Source organism: Mus musculus, chromosome 11 (genome assembly GCF_000001635.26).
Source record: "Mus musculus strain C57BL/6J chromosome 11, GRCm38.p6 C57BL/6J".
Classification (NCBI taxonomy): Eukaryota; Metazoa; Chordata; class Mammalia; order Rodentia; family Muridae; genus Mus; species Mus musculus.
In genome coordinates this window covers 34,935,289-34,942,094 of record NC_000077.6, presented here as the reverse complement: position 1 = coordinate 34,942,094, position 6,806 = coordinate 34,935,289, and the positions used below count along the sequence as shown (strand labels likewise).

The following is a 6,806-nucleotide window of genomic DNA, read 5'->3' as shown; positions in this document are numbered from 1 at the left end:
ATACACAGACACACACACACACCACTGTTTATGTTACAAAAACCATTTTGCACTCAACTTTTCTTCATGTAAATGGATGTGAGTCTCTTTCATGAATGTTCATTATTGAATCCTGGCTTGGACTCAGGACCTAATTAATCATCAGTTTGGGTCCTCTTTTGTTCTCTGTGTCAGCAACAAATCCTTTCCCAGAAAAAAAAAAAAATCCTTCAAGCTCTGCCCTAGGAGGAAGGCAAGGGAGAAAAGGAGGGGCCCTATTCCTGTGGAAGCCCATTGTTTATTTAACCCAGTGGCTGAATTATAATCAGGCTTTCTTTGTTTTGTTTTTAAGGCTAAGAAGAGAATTAAGCTAGTTCTATATAGTGACTTAGAAGGGAAAGGGTCAAGTCTCTGGGAGTGTAGGAAAACCTCCCTTTCTTTGTTGCTGTGTGTGTGTGTGTGTGTGTGTGTGTGTGTGTGTGTGTGTGTGTGTGTGTTATATGTGAATGTTCCTGCTGAGGTCAGGGGTTGATGTTGGGTTTCTTCCATGATAGCTACCCACTTTGTCTCTTAAGGGGTAGTATCTCTTCCTGAATCTGAAACTCACCAGCCCTTACCAGGCTAGATAGCCTACTTGCCCAGGGATTTCCGCCATCTCTATCTTCTAAATGCTGGAATTAGAGACAACCACCACACCTACCAGGCTTTTCCATGGATTCCTGGGATACACACACTGTACTTTACAGGTGAGCATTGTGTCCAATGAGTGGTGTTCCCGGTCTTCAATTTTTTAAATACACTTTTAGTAGGTAGCATGAAGAAGAGGGAGAGGGGGATACTGAAGGAGAAGCTGAGAGAAAAGGGGAAACAGGCAGCTCCAGGCTTGATTGATTCTTTGAAACTGAGAGTAATGTTTTCTAGTCTTGTGGAACAAACAAGTCTGATATTCCTCTCTGAGTCTGAAATCTGCACAGACTGAGAGGACCATGAAGCTTGCAGAATTGTGGAATACTCTCTGTTACTGACAGCTCACAGTGCCTCTCCACCGTCACGCTGAGCATCTCTCCTATGAGGAAGCTCTCCCCACCGTGCTGCAACCAAAGAAGCATTATTGATACTGCAGGAGATGGAAATGGAAGACTGTGGATCCCAGATCTACGAGTTGAGCCATGGAGTCCAGGTGCCATCTTTAGCCTCTCACAGTGCCTGGAAGGTAACAGGTGCTTGTTATCAGGTTCAACATTCCATACTTACCCGTGTCTTCTTGCTGGTGATTGTGAACTCCATTCCTAGGCTGTAGAGGCCTGGGCTGTTTCAATATGACACCAATCTCCCTCTAAGTCCTTTCCTATGGAATAGATAAGGGCTGCCAAGTGGCGGTAGCCTAAGCCAAAATAGATTTCTAAGTGATCTGGCCTGAAGGTGATCTAGTAGGTGCCAGATTTGACCATGAGACACTAGGGAAAGACTGAGGATTTTCCTGGGGTTCCCAAGAAGACAGATAAACTTGGTCTGGCATTAATTAAAATCTCTAAGTTTGTATAACATATTTTCTCATGTTATTTGATTTTTTTTAACCTCGTATTTAAGGGCCTGTCACAACGACCCATGGAAGAACAGAAGGCAGCAAACACATCAGTACTGCATTTTATACTGAGTGAATGGGAACACATGACTGTCAGGAATGGACAAGACCACACATGCCGTGGCTGATGGCTGGGACAGCCTGGGGCTAGGTGAGCTGCTTCCGTGTCCAGAACTCATCACTGGCCTTTACCACCTGCTGCTGTACATATGTTGGCTGTCCTTCCAGAGAGAGGGGGGGCTGTTTAGGGCAGAAAATGCTGCACTGTCAGCTGCTGACTCTCCATACTCGTGGAGAGAGGGGGATGCTGATGATGCGCGATAGTGAGAAACTCGATGATTTATTTTTCATTTGAGGATATATTTTCAGGTGAGGAATCAGCCTCTTTCATCATATTCTGCTCTGTTTTGAGTAAAAAGAAAGAGGACTGTGTAGAGAAATGAATTCTTACCATTGCACTATCTCCTTTGTGCATCATGTGTACTCTTAGTCAAAAAGAGCATTATATTCACTCTATAAACATAAAGGAACAGGGCCCAAATTGCTGCTCGAATCTCACAAAGCCTCACAGCTACAAGCGTGCCTTCCACACTCCCCTGAGTTTTGTAAGGAGCCCTCTTTATCTGTGGTTCTGTCACACGGAGGAAGAGGATGCTCTCTGGTCCCTCGGTTTTGTATGTCTAAATCAGTTACTACTTTGGCTTCCGAGACTCTCTTTGTCTTCGAATGCATACAGCTGATTTCCTTTGTAAGGTTCTAGAGGGCTAGGAAGATATCTCAGTGGATAAAATATTCAATAAGAAAGCAAATATGAAGATGTTCGCTCAGATCCCCAGTACTCAGGTAGAAAGCTGGGTGTGATGGTGGGTGTCTGCTATGACCCCTTTGTGGTCAGGGTAGGTTTGGGAGACACAGGCAGACTCTCTGGGCCTTGCTGGCCAGTCAGTCTAACCAAACCTATCTCAAAAACAAAAACAAAATTAAAACCAAACAATGACCAAAGAAACCAATGAACCAACCAAACAAAAACAACCAAGAAAATAGAGGTCAATAGAAGATACCCAGAATTCACCTCTGGCCTCCACACACATGGACTTGCAGACAAGAGTACTGATACACACCCATACCTTCTCTCTCTCTCTCTCTCTCTCTCTCTCTCTCTCTCTCTCTCTCATCACAAATACTTTCCTCAGCAGCTGGTAAGCTGGTAAGCTGCTTCTCCTTCTCCTCCCACTCAGCTGAATGCCAGTTGTCCCTGCATCCCAACCCAGCCTCTCAAAATGGCTTCAGTTTCCAAGAGACAGCTTGCTTCTAAATGCCATCCAGTCCTGTTGCCAGAGGGGGGAGTACAGGGATTTGTCCAGTGGGAGGGACAGAAAACAACAGCCAGAGCCACCATGCCAGGCAAGCTCTGTGAACGTGGATGTCTGGAAGCTGATTCTGTGGGGAGGTGGGTGTGGCGAGTGAAAATCACCAGCTTGTTGGGGGCACATTTCATGATACAAAGGGGTCTTCGGTATTATTCTACGGCCTAATTTACCTTCCTGAGAGTTAAGTATATGAAATAAAGCATGCCTTTTAAGTTACCTGTGTGCAGTTTAGAAGCACAGTGTCCTGTCTCCCCTAGAGGGCTGGATTCAGAATGCTCTTTCACACATTACCAAATCCGTGGGCCCTCAAGTCCCTCATGTGAAGTACCACAGTATTTGTACAACCTCGGTGCATCCTCCCATACATTTAACATCACCGCTAGACAACCGATGATACTTAATACAGTGTGGCCGCTAAGCTGATAGCTGTGCTGCAGTGTTTAGAGAATATTGGTGAGAAGGAAAATGCACTCGTACTCAATAAAGAGAATCTGTCTTTTAACGTCTTAAAACTAAATGTGTTCAATGCATGGATGCACCTGTGAATTAACTGTGCCCGATTCTGCTCTAAATTTTATTTGTATTCAAAATTTCAGAGTACCAAAGGGATAGCAATCAATGATCTCAGAGTTCTCTGAATTCCCCTTTCTTTGATTTGGTCTTTTGTCTGTTCCACATAATATCATGATATTCTTTGGTGGAAAAGAGTATGTTGTCTCCTTTATCTGAGAACAAATCAGAACCCACACATAACCACAGGAAGAGAGACCCAGGCTGGACCTATCATCAAGAGCCACAGAGGTTAATCCAAAAGCTATCAGAGGACCCAAGCTGGGTCCTTTGTTGGGTTTCTGAAGCCAGATTTGGAATTGGCAAGGGCTTCTTGCGATTGTTGCAGGAGCAGACACTGTCTCCAGCCACAGTTGGAGTCTACTGAGGGAAGTTAATAAAGAGGAAGATTAAGTAAAAGGGGGGTTTCTGCTGTTTCCTGATCCTAACGTCCTCTCTCCATGAACTAATAAGTTCTTCTCTTTCTTGAACTTGTTTTCTGTCTTTTGACTAAAACAATGGAAAGTGTTTCAAGTGCAGTGCAGATAAAGACGCTATTAGACCATCCCGACAGCAAACCTTGGCCTAGTACACAAGTACGAATGCTCTTTTAGAATTTATATCTCAGGTGGAACAACACATTAGGTGCCAAAAAATTACAACTGAAATGGTCAAAATGCTAACAGCATGTATTGACCAGTGTGCACCTGGGAAGTCCCCGATTGTCACTCACGGACAGACGTTGTAACTCTCAAATACTGTCACCAATGGTCTGGCCTTGTGCATTGTCCCTTCCTTCCTGGAATGGTGCCTTGATGTTGTGTTCCACTTACACAATGGACAAAGTCATCATCAGGCAGCAGACTCCCGTCCCAGTTGTGCCACCTGCAGGCTCACGCCCTTGGAAAAACTGTCTAAAAATTTTAACTATGACAAAAATGAGAATCGTGCCTCCATTTCCAGATATTTTCAAAACCAACTATCTGTACATCTATGTGTATGTCTAAAGTGTGTATGCCTATACACCATTGTGTATAGCAGAAAAGCCATGAAGGAATACATAACACGTTTCTAAAACTGCTTATGTAGGATGAGAGATGGAGTCAAAACTAAAAGACTAGGGGCATTCTTAATAATCCCAACAATATTTCTGTACATTGACTTTATAAGGCTTCTCCAGATTTTAGAGATTGCTTGAATTCCTAGGCTCATAGTCCTTGTCCATCTTCAAAGCCAGCAATGGCCAGCTGACTCTTCTTCACATTACCCCACACTGACCTAACTCTTGCCTTCATCTTCTGCACTGATGGACACTTGAGGTTTCATGGGGTCCACCTGGAGAGCCCAGCACAATCTGCCTGCTTCCATGTCCGTTGATTAGCAACTGTAATTCTATCTGCGCCCTTAGCCATGCATGAAAGCACGTTCCACATTCTGAAAATTAGAAAGCAGAAATGTCTAAGAGGCCCGGATCCTATTCTCCATACATCGTACACTGGTACAAATGTGAATGCACTGTTGCATAAAGTAACAACTCAGAATGTAAATCATGTGATTAAAATGCCAGTGGTCAACCCAGGCAGTAGAAGTTGTTTGTTTGTTTGTTTGTTTGTTTGTTTTCTCAAACTATGAGGTAATGTGTTATCCTTTCAAGTCTTGGTTGATCTGTATCAGAAGTGACCAGCAGAGCTGATTTCATTGATCAACATGATCAGTGTTAGTGGGATGTGTGAAGGGAACAATCTCTGGTATCTAAAGTCCTGGTTCCTATAGGTCTTAAGGCTCAGGAAAGATGTGAATGGGAGCAGCAGTCTCAAAGAAACCTCACAACTGGACTGCCCCCCTCTACTCCCAAGCCTCATTCCATACACAATGGAAGATGCAGAGCCAAGGCACTAGAAGAACTCCCATCTGCTAATAATCCAATTGGAGAGTGTTAAAGCCAAGTGGAACACTCGGGCTGACGGATGTACAACCTAGCCTTCCAGTGGCTCTGTGAGGAGCTGTGGGGAGTAAGGAATGAAAGCCACACTGAAGATCCAAGCTGGTGTTTCCCAAAGGAAGCCACAGACTCTCTCCCTGCCACCTCCTGCAGACTACTCCTATTTCAGAGCCCTCCGGCTGTCACTCCCCACAATGCCATCAACTTCTCCATTTCTTGGTCCCTCTGCATCATCACACTAGCATCCTCTTCCTATTAATTCTTGGCCTCTAGAAAACAGTATGGATTGCCAGTATAGTCTACATTATGAGATGTTTATTAGGTGTTTGGTGAAACGATAGGATTCTGTGGTCAAAACTTGGGAAGGCCAAGCTAACAAAATTAAATCCGTTGTTTCTCTCCCAAGACACCCAGGACCATTGACACTCTCGTGTGTACCATAGTACTGCAGGCAGTGGCTATGGAAAGCTATATACCCATCTAATTGTGAGACCACAATATTAAAGTGTTACTGATAGAATGACTGTTCTTCTTGCAGAACTAGTGTTAAAGACCCTCTTGTGTTGAAGAACCTCTCCAACACACACACACACATACACACACACACACACACACACACACACACATACACACACAAAGGGAGGGTGCTGGGAAAGTTAAGAGCTTAAGTCTTTGAACCCAAAGGAGCTTTAGTGACTTGGCCATCGTGTTCAGCTCTTTTAAACTGAGAGGGGTGTTGCACTGGTTATGGTCTGAGTTGGGTGCTTTTAGGTCCTTGGCCTCTTGCTAAACCACCCCCCAAACCACCCCCCCCAAACAAAACAAAACAAAAACAACAAAATAACGGCTCACACAATTGCAAAAATAGCAAATAAATGTTATTCAGAGCAAAGGTACACAAAAGGGCAGAATACACTGTACAAGAGCAATGGTCTCCAGATTGAAGATACTCAAGGGCCACCGTTATTGTTTGGGACTTCTTTTCATGAGATTCAAGAGAAGAGCTTTGTTACTAAGGGATGCGACAAGAACAGTTCTATATTTTGATGGACAGATGAGATCATATAATTATTTTTTCTACTGTACACATACAGTTCCATAATAGATCTAATTTTATGCATAGGCAGTATTTGGTAAATAGGGTAGTCTCTTTACAAGTTTTGCCTTATTGTGCATTCTCTCAAACCAGTTCAGACCACATCAGCTCCTGATACCCGATGTACTGAAAATATGCTCAGGTATACATTTTCTAAGTATGATGGTAGTAAAAGATGAGAGAAACTTATCCCATTGTCCAGAGAGGGTTGTTCATATAGCTTGATGCCTGTCAGGGTCCAAGGCTGCAAGGTGCATTGTTTGGAGAGATGTATGAATGCATAAT

The 6,806-nt window shown here is 43.7% G+C and overlaps 1 long non-coding RNA gene across 1 annotated transcript; it reads left to right on the top strand.

The window, feature by feature from the left end:
- The first annotated feature begins 367 nt into the window (after nucleotides 1-367).
- Gm33277 lies at nucleotides 368-3,150 on the top strand. The gene is made up of 3 exons (XR_388561.2): nucleotides 368-725; nucleotides 1,008-1,192; nucleotides 1,570-3,150. It is a non-coding gene; the product is annotated as a predicted gene, 33277 (long non-coding RNA).
- The last annotated feature ends 3,656 nt before the right edge of the window (nucleotides 3,151-6,806 follow it).